General features: G+C 31.6%; 1 protein-coding gene and 1 long non-coding RNA gene across 3 annotated transcripts in view; both read right to left on the minus strand.

The window, feature by feature from the left end:
• LOC143239412 (uncharacterized) overlaps window positions 1-23,210 on the minus strand; it is a 349,619-nt gene that overhangs the window by 39,522 nt on the left and 286,887 nt on the right. The window lies entirely within an intron of this gene.
• Window positions 9,255-23,210, minus strand: part of LOC143238796 (uncharacterized) — a 78,593-nt gene continuing 64,637 nt past the window's right edge. Inside the window, exon 3 of the long non-coding RNA XR_013020765.1 lies at window positions 9,255-10,470. This is a non-coding gene — a long non-coding RNA (uncharacterized LOC143238796). The remainder of the gene's footprint in view (window positions 10,471-23,210) is intronic.

Here is a 23,210-nt window from a genome sequence, read left to right on the forward strand (position 1 = left end):
TTACCTTCCCAAGCTGTTTTACATGAAGCGCTATATTTGAGCTATTTATAAAACGAATATTCCGACATATATTATTGATTTTTCAGTTTGTATATGTTTCAGAAATATATTTTTTTTTACTCTAATTACATAATTCTCATATAAGAACATATTTAAAACCGGTATTATTCAAAATAATATTGTAATATTCACTTTTCTAATAATTTCATCAGACAAAATACAGATAACAGCTCGCTAAAATCATTTTTTTATTCTTTTTCAATAAAAAAATAATATTTATTATAAGTACACAATCACACCAGAGACGCCAATGCCAAATTTTGGCTTTATTAAACAAGAATGTTTCCGTTTATGTACAAAAAAGCGTTTTCTTAAATTATTTAATTTAATGATATATAATTGGATAATCAGTTTACCTCTGAAGAAAAAGGTTAACCTTTTGAAAGCGCTCGGGTTATAGGGTTTTTATTTCATCTCTAACATTCTTGAACCTAATTGGTTTCTTAACATGATGAATACATATTCAGTTAGATATTTATCAAATGAATAATTATTGCATAATTTTAAAATTATGTGTTATTTACGTAAATATATATTTTAATGGAATATCAGGCTGTTGCATATGAAATGTCGGGTTTCTTAAAAGGAAAATGAAAGTAGTACATTTTTTTGCTGTTTAATCTATTTAATCAAAATAAGCTCTTTTAGACTCAATACACTTCTAACCAATGATTTATAATTTTATAAATGTCATCCTTAAAGAACTGGACGTTTTCTTGGTACGATGAAGCCTTCGAAAGTACTTCCAATGGATCTTTCGTTGGTAAAGGTTTTTTTTTCTTTAAAAATATCCAAATCTTTAAAAAAGTCATAATTTGTAAGGGGAAAAGCCCGGTGAATATAATGGATTAGGTAAAGTTTCATATACTGAAGTTTATTTAGTTTTTGGACAGTAATGCGTAAGACATGAGGTCGAGCATTGTCATGAAGTAGTGTGAGTCCACTGTAATTGACCACTGACGGATGTTTTCGTGATAACTCTTGATTCATAAGCTCGAGTTCACAACAATTTTTCTCTGATATATTGTTTCTCCTGGATTTAAGAATGTATATTGTATCACACCTGTTGACAACTATCAAACATTGACCATAAGCTTCTTAGGATGAAGAACCGGTTTTGGTGCTTCTCTGTAATCAAGCTATTGTCCAAACGATCGTTGATTGTTGTAAGCAAATCGTTTTTTATTACTGGTGATAATTATTTGGAAAAATGGGTTATTAATGTTGCGAGTGAGAAGTGGGGAACAGATTTATACTCGTCTTTTGATAGTTTTCAGTCAGTTCGTGAGATATCCATTTATCGAGCTTTTTAACCATACATCAAGATGTCGGGAAACTGTTGAATAATGAACACTAAGTTTGTCGGAAAGCTCTTTATCTATAACCTTGGTAAATATATAGCGTGGGCATTTTTTAAATATCTAACATCAGCCGACCCTTTTTCAAAGACTCTTTTAACTTTAAATCTATCCTTAGTCAACTATACAATAAGCCATAATGGCCAGTCTTGATGTAATCTTCCTCTTCACAGAAGTTTCAACTACGGAGGCCTGCAAGATAGCTTCAGAACTTTACATCCTATCCATCCCATTAATACACAATTCTAGCAACTAATTAGCAACCCTTATAGAATTCACCAAAACTTACTTTATGTTCAATGACCAAAAATACCTTCAAATAAATGGCCTAAGTATGGGGAATCCCGTGTCATCAGTTCTAGCCAACATTTTTTATGACACAGATTGAATTTGAAGCGAGCAATTCAGCATTACACCCACCACTATACTGGTACAGGTATGTTAATAATACAGTTTATGGATTCACATCTCCACAAACTTGGTTTTTTTCAATCACGTTAACTTCATAAACCTCAACATTAAATTCACCTGTGAACAGGAAAAAAACTAACCAAATAGCATTTCTTAACTTCAAGATCACAAGAACCGATAAACAATTCAAAACAGAAATCCACAGAAAAATCACCCATATTGGACTATACATTCCCCGGGACTCAGCAAATGAAACAAAACAAAAACTCAACATGTTAAGAAACCAAATAAACACAGCCATCAAACTATGTTCACCCGATAAAATTAACTATGAAATCAACAAAATAAAACAACACTTCATCAACATCAACAAATTTTCCCCAAAAACCATTGAAATAATTACACACACACACCTAGACCAACAATAAACAAACAAACAACAATAAATCCCAAGATACAACAAACTACAGAACCTTACACTGCTACATACTATATGTTCTCAATATCAGCGAAAAAATAACCAACATTTGGAAAAAACTTATAACAAAACACATCATTCCAGTAAACACCAAAGTTATTCAAAAACCAGGTACAAAACTAAAGTCCATACTTTGTAAAATCTACATTGACAAACATAACACCAACATTATTTATAAAATACAATACAACAGCTGCAACGACTTCTGTATTAGAGAAACAAACAGAAAAATGGAAACTAGATTCAAAGAACAAAAAAATACACCTTCACACGTTTTGAACACTGCAAATCAAATACACACAACATAACCATAGAAAACACCCAGATAATAAGTAAAGAAGCAAATGTAATAAAACGCAAAATCAGTAAAGCTCAACTTATACAGCAACTTAAACACAAATTAATCCAATATAAAGAACACCTTTATCCCAAAACTAATTAATAACCTAACACCAAACCGCAACGCCCCCTACAATCTCGTACACGTTTACACTCTCGTCCCTTAGACATGTGCCAGGCAACGGTTAGTTGCAAACTCTCTCTTTGTTAACCTAAAGATGACCTAATAAGGTAGAAATGTTGTTCTCTTGTTTATTTTAATAAAAGTTTTAATACATATACCAGCCATCTTGATATACAAGTCCTCTCACTGTTTGTCATGTATCAGATTCAACTAAAACCTTCAATTCTTTCTCATTAATAGCTGTCTGAGGGCAACCCGAGATTCATTTTGAAGACTTGTGTCACCAGAACAAATCTCCTAAGCCAATACTGGGCTGTGTGCTCATAAGCTGTGCCATCACCAAATACATCATTCTTGATTCTTGATGACGAGTGACCCACTTGAAATAAAAATGTATCTCAGAACTGCTGTTTTGGGTATTAACACTGTTATTGATAAGGAGAGAACAACGTTTCGACCTTCCTAGGTCATCTTCAGGTTAAGAAAACAATATTTAACACTGTTATTGATAAGGAGAGAACAACGTTTCGACCTTCCTAGGTCATCTTCAGGTTAACTAAAAACAATATTTAACACTGTTATTGATAAGGAGAGAACAACGTTTCGACCTTCCTAGGTCATCTTCAGGTTAACTAAAAACAATATTTAACACTGTTATTGATAAGGAGAGAACAACGTTTCGACCTTCCTTGGTCATCTTCAGGTTAACTAAAAACAATATTTAACACTGTTATTGATAAGGAGAGAACAACGTTTCGACCTTCCTAGGTCATCTTCAGGTTAACTAAAACAATATTTAACACTGTTATTGATAAGAAGAGAACAACGTTTCGACCTTCCTAGGTCATCTTCAGGTTAACTAAAAACAATATTTTTATTCAACACCATAGGTATTTATTCAGAAATAATGGTTTTCACTATACTTCTGTCAATGTGGGTTGACACTTATGGTAATACAAGAGTATCAGTGTGGATGGACACTTATGTAACATGTCTTGCATATCATTGTGGATGGACGCTTATGGTAACATAAGTATATCAATGTGGACTGACATTTACGGCAACACAAGTATATCACTCTGGACGGACACATATGGTAAACAAGTATATCAATGTGGACGGACACATGGTATCACAAATATGTTAATATGGACTGACAGTTGTGGTAACACATGTATATCAATGTAACTGACACTTATGGTGACACAGGTGTATCACTTATGTTGGTGATACGTAGCATAAGCCAATTTTACATTGAGACACAGGATATTGCGGCCAAGGAACCTACAGAATACACTGTGTGTTATTACCAGGAGTCGCAATTCAGCAATTTAATCCCTTCTGTAGCTTAGATCCAAACTGTTATATATTTTTATTGGATGTGCTCCATTGGACTCTTACTTCAAATTCCAAATTTCGAGACAATCAACAAATAGATACACGAAACATAAAACCTCCAATTTTGATAAAATTTCTTTTTTCTGTTTATTTCTCATCACACCAAAAGTGGGAATACTTTATTTGGTAAAAATAAACACACTTACCTTTTATGAATTTGTTATCAAACTTAGTATGTCCTCAGACCTTTATACCTACAATTATGTGAAACATTCGGTGTAAATATAACCCATTTGTGCAAAGTTATTCAATAAACAATTCATAATTTTAGCCAAAATGTATGAGCACGTCTGCGCAAAAATCAAGTTGGTTATTAGACTGACGTAAAGTAAAGGTTAAGTTCTTATTTTAAAATTCGGATTGAATATGGCAGATTTAGAGCAGCAAAAAACTATAGAACCTGCAGAATAGATAGTATAGAGTGGACCAAGCAAGCAAAATTACCAGTTTTTAGCTTAAATTTGCATATGGATGGATAGATATTACCCATAACCAATATTTTAACACAAATCTGCTGAATTTAAATAAATGTTCATAATTAAAGAGTGATGATAACAAAGTTCTGTGGGTTGTATAGCATAGAATGTTCACAAAGATCTGTGGTGTGTATAGTATAGAATGTTCACAAAGATCTATTGTGTGTATAGTGTACAATCTTCATAAAGATCTGTGGTATGTATAGTGTAGAATGTTCACAAAGATCGATTGTGTGTATAGTGTACAATCTTCATAAAGATCTGTGGTATGTATAGTGTAGAATGTTCAAAAAGATCTATTATGTGCATAGTGTACAATCTTAATAAAGATCTGTGGTATGTATAATGTAGAATGTTCACAAAGATCTATTGTGTGTAGAGTGTACAATCTTAATAAAGATCTGTGGTATGTATAGTGTAGAATGTTCACAAAGATCTATTATGTGCATAGTGTACAATCTTAACAAAGATCTTTGGTATGTATAGTAGGAATGTTTACAAAGATCGATTGTGTGTATAGTGTACAATCTTCATAAAGATCTGTGGTGTGTATAGTATAGAATGTTTATAAAGATCTGTGGTGTGTATAGTATAGAATGTTTATAAAGATCTGTGGTGTGTATAGTACACAATGTTTATAAAGATCTGTGGTGTGTATAGTACACAATGTTTATAAAGATCTGTGGTGTGTATAGTATAGAATTTTTACAAAGATCTATTGTGTGTATAGTGTACAATCTTAATAAAGATCTGTCGTATGTATAGTATAGAATGTTCACAAAGATCTGTGGTGTGTATAGTGTACAATCTTAATAAAGATCTGTGGTAAGTATAGTATAGAATGTTTACAAAGATCTACGGTGTGTATAGTGTACAATCTTAATAAAGATTGGTGGTATGTATAGGATAGAATGTTTACAAAGATTTAGAGTATTTATAGCATAGAATGTTTAAACATATGTGATATGCTTTGTATACAATATTAATAAAGATCTGCGGTATGAATATTATAGAATGTTCACAAAAATCTATGGTATGTATAGTATAGAATGTTTCCACAGATTTATGGTATGTATGGTATAGAATGTTTCCACAGATCTATGGTGTGTAGAATAATGAATGTTTAAATAGATGTATGGCATGTTTAATATAGAAAGATTACAAAGGTCTGCAGTATGCATAGTATAGAATGTTTACACAGATCTATGATATATGTAGTATAGAATGTTTACAAAGATCTGTAGTATGTATAGTTTATAATGTTTACAAATATCCTTGGTATGAGTTGTGTAGAATGTGCAAAGAACTATGGTATGTATAGTATAGAATTATTAAAAGATCTGTGGTATGTATAGTGTAGATTATTTATAAAGATTTATGATATGTATAGCATAGAATGCTTAGAGAGATCTATGGTATGTATAGTATAGAATGTTTATAAAGATCTGTGGTGTGTATAGTACACAATGTTTATAAAGATTTGTGGTGTGTATAGTATAGAATGTTTATAAAGATCTGTGGTGTGTATAGTACACAATGTTTATAAAGATCTGTGGTGTGTATAGTATAGAATGTTTATAAAGATCTGTGGTGTGTATAGTATAGAATGTTTATAAAGATCTGTGGTGTGTATAGTACACAATGTTTATAAAGATCTGTGGTGTGTATAGTACACAATGTTTATAAAGATCTGTGGTGTGTATAGTACACAATGTTTATAAAGATCTGTGGTGTGTAGAGTACACAATGTTTATAAAGATCTGTGGTGTGTAGAGTACACAATGTTTATAAAGATCTGTGGTGTGTATAGTATAGAATGTTTATAAAGATCTTTGGTGTGTATAGTACACAATGTGTGTAGTATAGAATGTTTATAAAGATCTGTGGTGTGTATAGTACACAATGTTTATAAAGATCTGTGGTGTGTAGAGTACACAATGTTTATAAAGATCTGTGGTGTGTATAGTGTAGATTATTTATAAAGATTTATGATATGTATAGTATAGAATGTTTACAAAGCTCTGTGGTATGTATAGTATAGAATGTTTATAAAGATCTGTGGTGTGTACAGTACACAATGTTTATAAAGATCTGTGGTGTGTATAGTATAGAATGTTTATAAAGATCTGTTGTGTGTATAGTACACAATGTTTATAAAGATATGTGGTGTGTATAGTATAGAATGTTTATAAAGATCTGTGGTGTGTATAGTACACAATGTTATTAAGATCTGTGGTGTGTATAGTATAGAATGTTTATAAAGATCTGTGGTGTGTATAGTACACAATGTTTATAAAGATCTGTGGTGTGTATAGTATAGAATGTTTATAAAGATCTGTGGTGTGTATAGTACACAATGTTTATAAAGATCTGTGGTGTGTAGAGTACACAATGTTTATAAAGATCTGTGGTGTGTATAGTATAGAATGTTTATAAAGATCTGTGGTGTGTATAGTACACAATGTTTAAAAAGATCTGTGGTGTGTATAGTATAGAATGTTTATAAAGATCTGTGGTGTGTTTAGTACACAATGTTTATAAAGATCTGTGAGGTGTATAGTATAGAATGTTTATAAAGATCTGTGGTGTGTATAGTACACAATGTTTATAAAGATCTGTGGTGTGTATAGTACACAATGTTTATAAAGATCTGTGGTGTGTATAGTACACAATGTTTATAAAGATCTGTGGTGTGTATAGTACACAATGTTTATAAAGATCTGTGGTGTGTAGAGTACACAATGTTTATAAAGGTCTGTGGTGTGTATAGTATAGAATGTTTATAAAGATCTGTGGTGTGTATAGTACACAATGTTTAAAAAGATCTGTGGTGTGTATAGTATAGAATGTTTATAAAGATCTGTGGTGTGTATAGTACACAATGTTTATAAAGATCTGTGGTGTGTATAGTATAGAATGTTTATGAAGATCTGTGGTGTGTATAGTACACAATGTTTATTAAGATCTGTGGTGTGTATAGTATAGAATGTTTATTAAGATCTGTGGTGTGTATAGTACACAATGTTTATAAAGATCTGTGGTGTGTATAGTATAGAATGTTTATAAAGATCTGTGGTGTGTATAGTACACAATGTTTATAAAGATCTGTGGTGTGTATAGTATAGAATCTTTATAAAGATCTGTGGTGTGTATAGTACACAATGTTTATAAAGATCTGTGGTGTGTATAGTACACAATGTTTATAAAGATCTGTGGTGTGTATAGTACACAATGTTTATAAAGATCTGTGGTGTGTAGAGTATAGAATGTTTATAAAGATCTGTGGTGTGTATAGTACACAATGTTTAAAAAGATCTGTGGTGTGTATAGTATAGAATGTTTATAAAGATCTGTGGTGTGTATAGTACACAATGTTTATAAAGATCTGTGAGGTGTATAGTATAGAATGTTTATAAAGATCTGTGGTGTGTATAGTACACAATGTTTATTAAGATCTGTGGTGTGTATAGTACACAATGTTTATAAAGATCTGTGGTGTGTATAGTACACAATGTTTATAAAGATCTGTGGTGTGTATAGTACACAATGTTTATAAAGATCTGTGGTGTGTAGAGTACACAATGTTTATAAAGGTCTGTGGTGTGTATAGTATAGAATGTTTATAAAGATCTGTGGTGTGTATAGTACACAATGTTTAAAAAGATCTGTGGTGTGTATAGTACACAATGTTTATAAAGATCTGTGGTGTGTATAGTATAGAATGTTTATGAAGATCTGTGGTGTGTATAGTATAGAATGTTTATAAAGATCTGTGGTGTGTAGAGTACACAATGTTTATAAAGGTCTGTGGTGTGTATAGTATAGAATGTTTATAAAGATCTGTGGTGTGTATAGTACACAATGTTTAAAAAGATCTGTGGTGTGTATAGTATAGAATGTTTATAAAGATCTGTGGTGTGTATAGTACACAATGTTTATAAAGATCTGTGGTGTGTATAGTATAGAATGTTTATGAAGATCTGTGGTGTGTATAGTATAGAATGTTTATAAAGATCTGTGGTGCGTAAAGTACACAATGTTTATTAAGATCTGTGGTGTGTATAGTATAGAATGTTTATTAAGATCTGTGGTGTGTATAGTACACAATGTTTATAAAGATCTGTGGTGTGTATAGTATAGAATGTTTATAAAGATCTGTGGTGTGTATAGTACACAATGCTTATTAAGATCTGTGGTGTGTATAGTACACAATGTTTATAAAGATCTGTGGTGTGTATAGTATAGAATGTTTATAAAGATCTGTAGTGTGTATAGTACACAATGTTTACAAAGATCTGTGGTGTGTATAGTATAGAATGTTTATAAAGATCTGTGGTGTGTATAGTACACAATGTTTATAAAGATCTGTGGTGTGTATAGTACACAATGTTTATAAAGATCTGTGGTGTGTATAGTACACAATGTTTATTAAGATCTGTGGTGTGTATAGTACACAATGTTTATTAAGATCTGTGGTGTTTATAGTACACAATGTCTGAACTTACGTGAAACTCTAGTCACTCAATTCAAAATACATTTCGTACACCGAGAACGTATGGTTAAAGATTTTTCTTGTCGCTGGTTACTGGTAGATATAGGAGTGGTTTTAAAACATTATGAAAGAAATCCACCAATCGAGGCCTTCTCTTTTATCGCGGAAAACCTATTAAACCTGTTTCTTGACGAGGTACGTTTAAAGAACTGTGACTAAACGGGCTCAGATATATGTGACAGTCAATACACATGTAAAGTCAATAAACTAACTCTATACAAATAACATGAGTAGTGTAAACAACTACTGAATATAAAATATCATGTGCTGACCCTGGTGGTTCATCTGAGGGCGTGGAAAATTAAAAATGTGGTTTTAATATTCGTGATGTGCAGGTACTCCCCTTTGTAGTTTTCGGCTTAACAACAAAGAAACATATTTTGTAAACTTAAGTAAAAATTATGTGATATTACACAGTCACTACTGAACATTTGTCAGGTCTTATTGTTTATTGAACTATATTTTACTGAGATATAAACCAACCCATGTATTAGATAGTAACATATTAAATAAATCTGACATGAACATTGTGATTGCGTATTTATTGATTGACAGTATATTCTGACTGTGTATTTATTGATTGACAGTACATTGTGACTGTGTATTTATTGATTGACAGTACATTCTGACTGCGTATTTATTGATTGACAGTACATTTTGACTGCGTATTTATTGATTGACAGTACATTCTGACTGTGTATTTATTGATTGACAATACATTCTGACTGTGTATTTATTGTAAGATACTCTTCTTGCCCTGTCATTTTTATAGATTTAAAACATATTACTTTGAATGAACAAAGGTGTAATTAGGTGGTGGAAGGTTTACGACATTGAAACGTGGACGTGCTAATGCTACTTTTGTCACAACTGCTTGGCAAATCTGATGAACAACTTCACGAAAAGGTAATTCCGTTTGGATTTTATGTGGGATTTTAGAGCATCTGAAATGCTCTTGTTACGCTGGTATTTTGACCATCTGAAATGTAGGACCCTCTTGTTACCCTGGTATTTTCACCATCTGGAACGGTGGCCTCTGTTGTTACCCTGATATTTTCACCATCTGGAACGTAGATTTCTGTTGTTGTCCTGGTATTTTCACCAACTGAAACTTTGGCCTCTGTTGTTACCCTGGTATTTTGCACCATCTAAAACGTTGGCCTTTCTTAGTACCCTGGTATTTTCACCATCTGGAACGTTGGTATCTCTTGTTATTTTGGTATTTTCACCATCTGGAATATTGGCCTCGCTTGTTATCCTGGTATTTTCACCACCTGAAACGTAAAGAATTAGGTAGTTATTACTAGCAGATTCTCGCCAGTAACATGGTGTTCTAAAGGTTATGTAAATCTTTTATCATACTGAGCACAGTGAGGGCATTGTAACAACAGAAGAACAATGTTTTAAAGTGAAGTTTCTATGTCATTACCAGTTAAGTTAATACGAAACAAATAAAACCACAATCAACGTAACAACGGCACCTTGAAAAAAGTGCGGCTGATATGGTATTATAAGTAAAAATATATTTTATTATTTTCTAAACATGTTGAGCGTTAAAATTATGTTTAGAAGGAGATGAAGTGATAATAGTCTAGAGGAGATTCAATAAATTGATCAAAATAAACAGTAAACACACCTTTCGAAGTTGTACACTTTATGTTACTTTGAAGACGTCTGACCAGTTTCAGTAGAACAAAATAAACAGTAAACACACCTTTCGGAGTTGTACACTTTATGTTACTTTGAAGACGTCTGACCAGTTTCAGTAGAACAAAATAAACAGTAAACACACCTTTCGAAGTTGTACACTTTATGTTACTTTGAAGACGTCTAACCAGTTTCAGTAGAAAAACCATCAGGTCAAATAGCGTCATTCATGAACTGATTTTGTCTTATTACTTACAAGTAGCTTATCTTAGTTATTAATCTAAGAATTACATACAATGGGCTTATTTTTTTTACTTCAAGTTAAGCACAAAACTTCATAATGGGCTATCATTAAGTTCGCAGGACACTTTTCCTCTTCTCTCCAGAAGTTCAGTCTATCATTAAGTCCACGTGGCATGTTTTTCGTAATTGCTGTTTCAGACTCGGAAGAGGTTGAATTATTATGTAACTCATAAGTAGGAGATTATCCATCCTGAACTGGTTACTTCCATGTAGGAGATTATCCATCGTGAACTGGTTACCCCAAGTAGGAGATTATCCATCCTGAACTGGTTACTTCCAAGTAGGAGATTATCCATCCTGAACTGGTTACTTCCAAGTAGGAGATTATCCATTCTGAACTGGTTACTTCCAAGTAAGAGATTATCCATCCTGAACTGGTTACTTCCAAGTAGGAGATCATCCATCCTGAACTGGTTACTTCCAAGTAGGAGATTATCCATCCTGAACTGGTTACTTCCAAGTAGGAGATTATCAATCCTGAACTGGTAACTTCCAAGTAGGAGATTATCCATCCTGAACTGGTTACTTCCAAGTAGGAGATTATCCATCCCGAACTGGTTACTTCCAAGTAGGAGATCATCCATCCTGAACTGGTTACTTCCAAGTAGAGATTATCCATCCTGAACTGGTTACTTCCAAGTAGGAGATTATCCATCCTGAACTGGTTACTTCCAAGTCCAATATTTACTCGCACACATCAAAAGTGTTATTCCATTGAGTTGTCGACTGTCTTTAGTTCACGTAACTCTTTCCAATATTCATGATTGTTTATTTTCTATCTGTTAGCTAAAACTGTTTCTAAATAAATCTCGTGTAAGTTTAAGCAGAATGTTCGCTTACCAATGTTGATTTACATAAACTGTTCTATAAGCATTCTCTTACCAGAGTGAAAGTAAATTTCCAATAATCGGTCAGTGAAGAACAGCTGTAGATGTGTCATAAGAGTAAAGGTCAAATTCCGATAACCGGTCGGTGAAGAATATCTTAGGAGTTAACAGTTGGTATCGATGTCGTGTCTATGATATATCATTCCAGAATTAGGGAACTTATACGTAGATAACTCATTATGAAATTGTTCTTCAAAATTTCTCAAACAAAACTTGAAACGTTTTTGTAAAGATATTAACTAATTTGTTGTTTCACTAAATGTTTATCATAACATCAACAATATATATATGATATTGTAAAGAATGTAATAAGTAATATTACCTAAGCTAACGTACATGTGATCATTCGATTTCACTTGTTCGATTTCAAAAGGAAGTACTTTCACATACTGTAATCTTCAAAATGCAGTTTTATTAATAACTTTTTTTGTGCGCCATTCTATAGTTAGCGACATCTGTACTCAATTAAGTGAAACTAAAATACAAACGAATTAATAACACAAACAAGACAATATTTTAATTAATTTATAAAACGCACATTTATGATTAAACGTGTTTCTTCTTTCCGTGATTAAATTACAGAAATCGAGTAAACATAAAAAGCAATACTTTTGGTCACAGTTGAAAATTGAGAGCACGTGATCACTTTAAACTGATTATTCTGTTATTGTTTTAAAACTACATTTGATTGGTCTAACTCGAGGAATCGAACCAAGAATTTTTGGGTTGAAAGTCAGTAAAGGTATCGTTGATTTACTGGTGGACGGTCAGTTGTTTTGAAAGAAATATACATGACATAAGATTCCATAACGTTCTTATAATGTGTATTTGTTATACCTACTTAAACGGTTTATCATTTGTGAATGTATCGTATGAGAGTATTCCTATAAAATAACCGTTGACAATGTTTGAATATTCTGGAATAAGCCTTGAGACAACAAAATGTAGACATGTGTGAGAAGAGTTTATTTTATGTAGAATAAGATTAAGACATTTTAATAGACTGGTAATTATTATTATTATCAAGGTATTATGGTGTGGAATATTTGTTTGTTTCCTCTTATTAATCAGATAAATCCTGTAAACCTAAAGCTTAGTTCGTCTGAGGTGGCCTTACTTTAACATATACCAAAACTATGGATCATCTATAGTCGCTCTTATAAGTGTTGCTATAAGTATATATATATATATTCCTTGTTACACTTTCTGTTCGGAATAAATCAACCTACCAGAGTGTAATAAAACATGATTCTTCGTCAGAAAAGTAGCAAACTCAATATTTTGATGAGTTACTTACTTCTTGGATCTTTCACATTTAATACAGAGGTTTACTCATTTCAAATTTAATTTATAATAAAAAACTTACAAGTGTTGGCCAAACTTTGAGATTTAAATATACAGACAAGTTATATTAATTAGCGATCTTTGTAACACAACAGAATAACATACTTTTAAATCACTTTAGTGAGCGTGACAGTTTCGATGTCTTCAAAACACACACATAACACACTTTTAAATCACTTTAGTGAGCGTGACAGTTTCGATGTCTTCAAAACACACACATAACATACTTTTAAATCACTTTAGTGAACATGACAGTTTCGATGTCTTCAAAACACACACATAACATACTTTTAAATCACTTTAGTGAACATGACAGTTTCGATGTCTTCAAAACACACACATAACATACTTTTAAATCACTTTAGTGAACATGACAGTTTGATGTCTTCAAAACACACACATAACATACTTTTAAATCACTTTAGTGAACATGACAGTTTCGATGTCTTCAAAACACACACATAACATACTTTTAAATCACTTTAGTGAGCGTGACAGTTTCGATGTCTTCAAAGCACACACATAACATACTTTTAAATCACTTTAGTGAACGTGACAGTTTCGATGTCTTCAAAACACACACATAACATACTTTTAAATCACTTTAGTGAACATGACAGTTTCGATGTCTTCAAAACACACACATAACATACTTTTAAATCACTTTAGTGAGCGTGACAGTTTCGATGTCTTCAAAATACACGCGTAAATCAACGATTTATGGAATATTAAATAATGTTTTATTATATCATTTTATATGTTTATATTTATATTTATAACACAAAGATCACCAAATTGAAAATTGTGCTGATGCAAGGACGTGTTAAGCCTAACGTATACTCTTCAGCTTACTTTTATTTCCAAAACTTATCTTATCATGATTTCCTGTTGATTGTTGAAAACAAGAAGGATTTAGGACAGCTGCAGCTAGGTGGCCTTCAACTTACAAGATTAATGACTTGTTACACACGATTAAACCCACGCACAGAACCCAACTTGTGAATATAAGGGTAATATAACCAGTTTAGTGACCAACAAATCAAACATAAATTTGTTTTAAGGAACTAAGTGGTATTTTTATTCGCTGACTATTGCATAACAACTAAAACAATATTTTAGTACTGAGATGTTTATTTAAAAAAGTTGAAGTACACGAGCTGCTAGAACCACCGCACTGTAGAGGGCGACAGGTGGTAAGAATAATAAATTGCATTTTAATAGAAGCCTAGCCCACATGATTTCACATTTCTAAATACCTTTGGTTTGGAAGATTCAAGGTTCATTTTTCTTTACGTCGAAGACTTACTGTTTTATTGACGTTGTTGAAGTTTAATACAATAAAAACTATGAATTACTTTAAAATAAAGTCATTCGTGTAACTGATAGAACAATGTTTGATGACAGTTGTTATGGAGAGTGGGTGTTGCTATAGTTTCATCTTTTGCTCTAAAACAAAACCTATTTTCCCACTTCAAAAATAAACAGTCATTGTTGATTAAGTTTACGTAAAATGATAGGCTTTGTTCCTGAGGGTAGTGGTGTACTAAGGACGGTGCGGGGGTGGGGAGGAGTCACTGGGAAAGTTGAAATATCAGTACAAGTTTTCAAACTAACATCAAACTCAATATGCTAATGATAGCTAAGTATCATCAACATGCTAATGATAGTTAAGTATCATCAACATGCTAATGATAGTTAAGTATCATCAATATGTTAATGATAGCTAAGTATCATCAATATGTTAATGATAGCAAAGTATCATCAATATGCTAATGATAGCTAAGTATCATCAATATGTTAATGATAGCTAAATATCATCAATATGTTAATGATAGCAAAGTATCATCAACATGCTAATGATAGCTAAGTATCATCAACATGCTAATGATAGCTAAGTATCATCAATATGTTAATGATAGCAAAGTATCATCAATATGTTAATGATAGCTAAGTATCATCAATATGTTAATGATAGTTATGTATCATCAATATGTTAATGATACCTAAGTATCATCAATATGTTAATGATAGCTAAATATCATCAATATGTTAATGATAGCTAAGTATCATCAATATGCTAATGATAGCTAAGTATCATCAATATGTTAATGATAGCAAAGTATCATCAATATGTTAATGATAGCTAAGTATCATCAATATGCTAATGATAGCTAAGTATCATCAATATGCTAATGATAGCTAAGTATCAAGATGGTAATGATAGCTAAGTATCATCAATATGCTAATGATAGCTAAGTATCATTAATATGCTAATGATAGCTAAGTATCATCAATATGCTAATGTTAGCTAAGTATCAAGATGGTAATGATAGCTAAGTATCATCAATATGCTAATGTTAGCTAAGTATCAAGATGGTAATGATAGCTAAGTATCAAGATGGTAATGATAGCTAAGTATCATCAATATGTTAATGATAGCTAAGTATCATCAATGTGCTAATGATAGTTAAGTATCATCAATATGCTAATGTTAGCTAAGTATCAAGATGGTAATGATAGATAAGTATCATCAATATGCTAATGATAGCTAAGTATCATCAATATGCTAATGATAGCTAAGTATCATCAATATGCTAATGTTAGCTAAGTATCAAGATGGTAATGATAGCTAAGTATCATCAATATGTTAATGATAGCTAAGTATCATCAATATGCTAATGATAGCTAAGTATCATCAATATGGTAATGATAGCTATGTATCAAGATGGTAATGACAGCTAAGTATCATCAATATGCTAATGATAGCGAAGTGTCATCAATATGTTAATGATAGCAAAGTATCATCAATATGCTAATGATAGCTAAGTATCATCAATATGTTAATAATAGCTAAGTATCATCAATATGCTAATGTTAGCTAAGTATCAAGATGGTAATGATAGCTAAGTATCATCAATATGCTGGTGATAGCTACGTATCATCAATATGCTAATTATAGCTTCGTATTCTCGATATGTTAATGATAACTGATCAATATATTTATAACTGCTAAGGGTCGTCAATATGCTAATAAAAGGTCAAAGTCTTGAATGTTATTCATATTGACTCCTCTTGTATGGATAAAGACTAGTTTTGATCTTGGTTCATGTGATATGTGGATATATATTATATTTTCATCTCGACTCATGTGTTATATGGATAAAAATATTTTCATCTCGACTCATGTGTTATATGGATAAAAATATTTTCATCTCGATTCATGTATTGTATGGATAAAAATATTTTCATCTCGACTCATGTGTTGTATAGATAAAAATATTTTCATCTCGACTCATGTGTTGTATGGATAAAAATATTTTCATCTCGACTCATGTGTTATATGGATAAAAATATTTTCATCTCGACTCATGTGTTGTATGGATAAAAATATTTCTATTTCGACTCATGTAGGAAAACTAAAGTGTGTGTTTTCTTATAGTAAAGCTTCCTAAGGTTATTTGTTGTGTACACCGAGTGGAATCGAATCCCTGATTTTAGCATTGTAGATTCGTAGAATTATCGCTGTCCCTGCAAGGGACAGTTAATAAACGTAAATAAATAGAAAGTTATGTTTGATATTTAAATTGCAATATTTTGTCTGTAATGAATATGTTATATCATTTATGAGAAAACTGTTACATTTGGCAACAGTTTGAACGTTAAAAGTCACATTTATTTGATCCTCAACTTTCCCTTATAAATGAAGATAACTTGTCATGAAGTTTAAAACAAATATTTCATTTGTAATGTAAAATGTTCCCAGGTAGGCTGGCGCTAAGTTTATGGACGTAAATGGTAATACCTCGCGTAGGCCGGAGCGCAGATGTTCCAAGTTAGAGCAGAGGCTGAGGAATGTTGAAAGTTACAATACTATCAAGTAATATTTACACTTTTTCTGTTAATATACCAGTAAAGGATAACGTATAAAAAACTGTTTCTTTACTTAAATTACAATTTTGTTGTAAATTATTTTAATGTTTATTGATTTATATCTTGCTAAGGTTTGAATTTTATACAAGAAACCTCTGAATTACACATGCACAGAATCAAAACATTGTTACACTTCAACAGTCTGAAAAAAACATTATTACACTCAACATATAGAATCAAAACATTGTTACACTTCAACACATAGTAACAAAACATTGTTACACTCAACATATAGAATCAAAACATTGTTACAGCTCAACACATAGTAACAAAACATTGTTACACTCGACATATAGAATCAAAACATTGTTAAACTTCAACACATAGTAACAAAACATTGCTACACTTCAACAGACAGAAAAAAACATTGTTACACTTTTAAACACAAAATAAAAACATTGTTACCCTCAACATATAGAAACCAGACTTCCACAAAAGAGAAATCGACTGCGTTGTGAGCTTAAAGTTTTGAAATGTTAGCTTTTATTTTACTTTTTCATTATAAGACACTCATTAAATACATAATCAATAAATAGTTAATACATTATATTATTGCTATTTTACTAAGAAACTTATATTTTTAGAACAAACGGGTGGGAAGTTTTTTATTTTTTTTTTTAGATTCATTAAATGTCTGTACACTACAATTGACACACGCAGTTGTGGTCACTGATACAACATATTAAAAATAACTAATTTATTTATTTATATCTGGAAGAGAGGTTTGTTTAATATAAGAGTGTACAATTAAGTAATTATTGATAATTTGATAGAAAGCTAAAATAATATCGTAGATATCCTACAATGTCTCAAGAAATAATGTCATAGATATCCTACAATGTCCCATTAAAAAGTAGCATTGATATCCTACAATGTCCCATGCAACAATATCATGGATATCTTACAATGTCTCATGAAACAATATCATAGATATCCTAAAATGTCCCATGAAACAGTATCATAGATATCCTACAATGTCTCATGAAACAGTATCATACATATCCTACAATCTCATATGAAACAGTACCATAGATGTCCTACAATGTCTCATGAAACAGTATCATAGATAACCTACAATGTCTCATGAAAAAGTATCATAGATATCATACAATGTCCCATGAAACAATATCATAGATATCTTACAATGTCCCATGAAACAGTATCATAGATATCCTACAATTTCTCATGAAACAGTATCATAAAAATCGTACAATGTCAAATGAAACAATATCATAGATATCCTACAATGTCTCATGAAACAGTATCATAGATATCTTGCAATGTCCATTGAAACAGTATCATAGATATCATACAATGTCCCATGAAACAGTATCATAGATATCTTGCAATGTCCATTGAAACAGTATCATAGATATCATACAATGTCCCATGAAACAGTATCATAGATATCCTAAAATGTCTCATGAAACAGTATTATACATATCCTACAATGTCCCATTAAAAAGTATCATAGATATCCTACAATGTCTCATGAAACACTGTCATAGATATCCTACAATGTCTCATGAAACAGTATCACAGATATACTACAATGTCTCATGAAACAGTATCATAGATATCCTGCAATGTCCATTGAAACAGTATCAAAGATATCCTACAATGTCCCATGAAACAGTATCATAGATATACTAAAATGTCTCATGAAGCAGTATTATAGATATCTTACAATGTCCCATTAAAAAGTATCATAGATATTCTACAATGTCCCATGAAACAATATCATAGATATCCTACAGTGTCTCATGAAACAATATCATAGATACCCTACAATGTCCCATGAAATAGTACCATAGATATCCTACAATGTCACATGAAACAGTATCATAGATATCCTAAAATGTCTCATGAAACAGTATTATAGATATCCTACAATGTCCCATTAAAAAGTATCATAGATATCCTACAATGTCTCAGGAAACAGTATCATAAATATCCTACATAGCCTCATCAAAAAGTATCATAGATATACTACAATGCCCATTAAAACAGTATCATAAATATCCTACAATGTCTAATGTCACAATATCATAGATATCCTACAATGTTTCATGAGACAGTATCATAGATATACTACAATGTCTCATGAAACAGTATCATAGAAATCCTGCAATGTCCATTGAAACAGTATCAAAGATATCCTACAATGTCCCATGAAACAATATCATAGATATCCTAAAATGTCTCATGAAACAGTATTATAGATATCCTACAATGTCCCATTAAAAAGTATCATAGATATCCTACAATGTCTCATGAAACAGTATCATAAATATCCTACATAGCCTCATCAAAAAGTATCATACATATCCTACAATATCTCACGAAACAATATCATAGATATTCTACAATGTCCCATGAAACAGTATCATAGATATCCTGCAATGTCTCATGAAACAGTATCATAGATATCCTACAATGACCCATAAAACAGTATCATAGATATCTTACAATTTCCAATAAAACAATATCATAGATATCCTACAATGTCCCATGAAACAATATCATAGATATCTTACAATGTCCGATGAAATAGTATCATAGATAACCTACAATATCTCATGAAACAGTATCATAGATATGCTACAAAGTCTTATGAAACAGTACCATAGATATCCTACAATGTCTCATGAAACAGTATCATAGATATCCTTCAATGTCTGATGAAACAGTATCATAGATATCCTGCAATGTCTCATGAAACAGTATCATAGATATCCTACAATGTCCCATGAAACAGTATCATAGATAGCTTACAATGTCCAATGAAACAGTATCATAGATATCCTACAATATCTCATGAAACAGTATCATAGATATGCTACAAAGTCTTATGAAACAGTATCATAGATATCCTACAATGTCTCATGAAACAGTATCATAGATATCCTACAATGTCCCATGAAACAATATCATAGATATCTTACAATGTCCCATGAAACAGTATCATAGATATACTACAATGTCCCATGAAACAATATCATAGATATCTTACAATGTCCCATGAAACAGCATCATAGATATCCTGCAATGTCCCATGAAACAGTATCATAGATATCCTACAATGTCTCATGAAACAATATCATAGATATCGTACAATGTCCCATTAAAAAGTATCATAGATATCCTACAATTACTCATGAAACAGTATCAGAAATATCCTACATAGCCTCATCAAAAAGTATCATACATATCCTACAATGTCTCATGAAACAATATCATTGATATCCGACAATGTCCATTGAAACAATATCATAAATATCCTACAATGTTCCATGACAGAATATCATAGATATCCTACAATGTTTCATGAAACAGTATCATAGATATCCTACAATGTTCATTGAAACAGTATCATAGATATCCTACAATGTCCCATTAAAAAGTATCATAGATATCTTACAGTGTCCCATGAAACAATATCATAGATATCCTACAATGTTCATTGAAACAGTATTATAGATATACTACAATGTCTCATGAAACAGTATCATAAATATCCTACAAGCTATGCCCTATATTGTAAGTAACTAATTCATTCCGATGTTAAAATCTTAAACGCAAACTATATTCCGAAAATGGATTTTATGTATATGTATGTGAAATTGTTGTTGATGAGTGGTTCTGTCACCGACTTATATATAAGACTTGTTAAAACGTGATGCCCTGTCTTAATATAACATTATATCTTTGAAAACCGAGCTACCACGTGATATGTGTTCTATTTAGAACTTCATTTGATTTTGTGAATCATTTAAACAAATTTGATAGAAATAAAGTTATGTATTAGATTAAAGAAATGAAATTCACCAAAGATTTCTAATTGACGTTTGAAACAACTTGTTCATTATATGTTTCAACAAATTTTTGGTTACATTTCAAAAGAACACATTACCTTAACGTGTAATATCAGGTTATCCCTTAAATAATGCCCGATTTTAGGTTTAGAAGGAAAAAGGATTTCAAACGATTTTAGTATTATTTAATCAGTAATGTATGTTCCGTTATTATTATTATTAGTTATTTCCTGCCAACGATTCACAAGCTTCTGAATGTCACTTATATAAAATTCTTGGGGTTTGGAGGAAAAGAATGAAGATAGGGTAGTTTTAACATCTTTATGTTTTCCAAGTCTTTTCCATCAAGATAGTTCTGCAAACTTCGGAATAGATGATAATCAGATGGGACAAGGTCTGGAGAATAAGGAGGATGTGGAAGTTTCTCAATCTCTGTAGGTGGTATCCTTCCTGTATGAGGCCGCGCATTATCCTGGTGTAGAACAACACCTTTACGATTGATCAAAACAGGTCTCTTTTCTTTCAGTGCAACATTCAAACGCTCTAACTGTTGACAATAGAATTCAGATGTAATCGTTTCATTGAGTGCCAGCAACTCAAAGTGGATCACACCAACGATATCCTACAAATGCTTAACAAGACTTTCCTAAGGTGGAGGTCCATTATGGGCTGTGCTTTAGCCAGTTTACCTGTACTGATCCATTGTCTGCAGTGCTTAACATTTTTATAATATATTCATTTTTCATCTCCAGTCACTAACCTGTCCAAAAAAGGCGAGTTATGTTCACCAGAGTGCAGAGAAGTACAAATGTCCACGCTAGCTCTAAGATTGGTCTCTGTCAAATCATGAAGGACGCATTTTCCAAGTGTTGACACCTTTCCAAGTTGTTGCAGATAACTGTGAACTGTTGAATGGGTTGAATTAAGCTTCTGTGCTAGTTCTTAAACTGTTACAGCACAATATTCATCAAGTGCAGCCAGCAGCAAGTCATCATTAAACTTAACAGGATGACCTGAACGTGGTGCATCAGCTGTAGTCATCAGATCTGAACTTCTGGAACCACCTTCAACATTTTCTTTCATTAAGAGACTTCGCACCATAAACACCTTGAATGTTTTGTGTACTTTTTGCTGCACTATTGCCTTTTTGAACTCATAAAGCATTATATGCCCAATGTGCTACTCAGACACATCCATCTTCATAAAGGTTTATCTAATTAATGATCTGAAAAAGTGGAGTTGGGTTAGTTTCTTTTATTTGCCTGACAAATTTTTTTATGCACGTCCAACTACATATTTTAGTCATTAAAACCTTCTACAAAGACAGAAATGACGATACACTTTGTGTATTAAATTTTCGAACATTACTTATGGTCTGACCTGACAATTAAAAACATATCTATTTAAATACCGAAGAAGTGATGTACATTTTAAAAGAATCCTATATTTTATGTACTGATGATTCTCTTATGGCGTCGTCTTTCACCTCTTGTGATTAAAATCGTTGAAGTATAAAAAATTATGAAAATAAATAAATTCATATTTCTACCACTAAAATATATGTGACAACATAATTTAGGTGCATTCAATTGAACCTTCCATGTGATATTTTCTTGTTTAAATATTTATAGGAATAATATTTAGAAGAAATCTCTCCCTATCATCTTTATCATAAGCATTTCATGTTGAGGAGAACATGAATAATATTACTTTCGTAATAATATCAGAAAGGATAAAGAGAAGGCAGGGGTGATTTTTCATTGGTGTTTTCATGGTTTATTACGACACTCTGATTGGATATGTTACCGTCTACTCGTGCGCAGTGTAATCCAGATAAATGGCGTTTTCTAGCTGAAAGAACGTTCCTATTGATTTTGGTTAAGTTCAATAACCCCAGCTTCTCAGCTACGTGAACATTTATCGCTGTTTGCCCGAAACATTGGAAATATAAGAGTTCTTGAAAACAAATAAAAATAAAAGAAACGTTTGTTTGAATAATCGAAGTTTAAACTTAAACTCTATTTGACTTGGATGGATTTAAGAGATTAGTAAATTATCTAATTTTAAAATGGTAATTTATTTCTGTCT

Source organism: Tachypleus tridentatus, chromosome 13 (assembly GCF_004210375.1).
Source record: "Tachypleus tridentatus isolate NWPU-2018 chromosome 13, ASM421037v1, whole genome shotgun sequence".
Classification (NCBI taxonomy): Eukaryota; Metazoa; Arthropoda; class Merostomata; order Xiphosura; family Limulidae; genus Tachypleus; species Tachypleus tridentatus.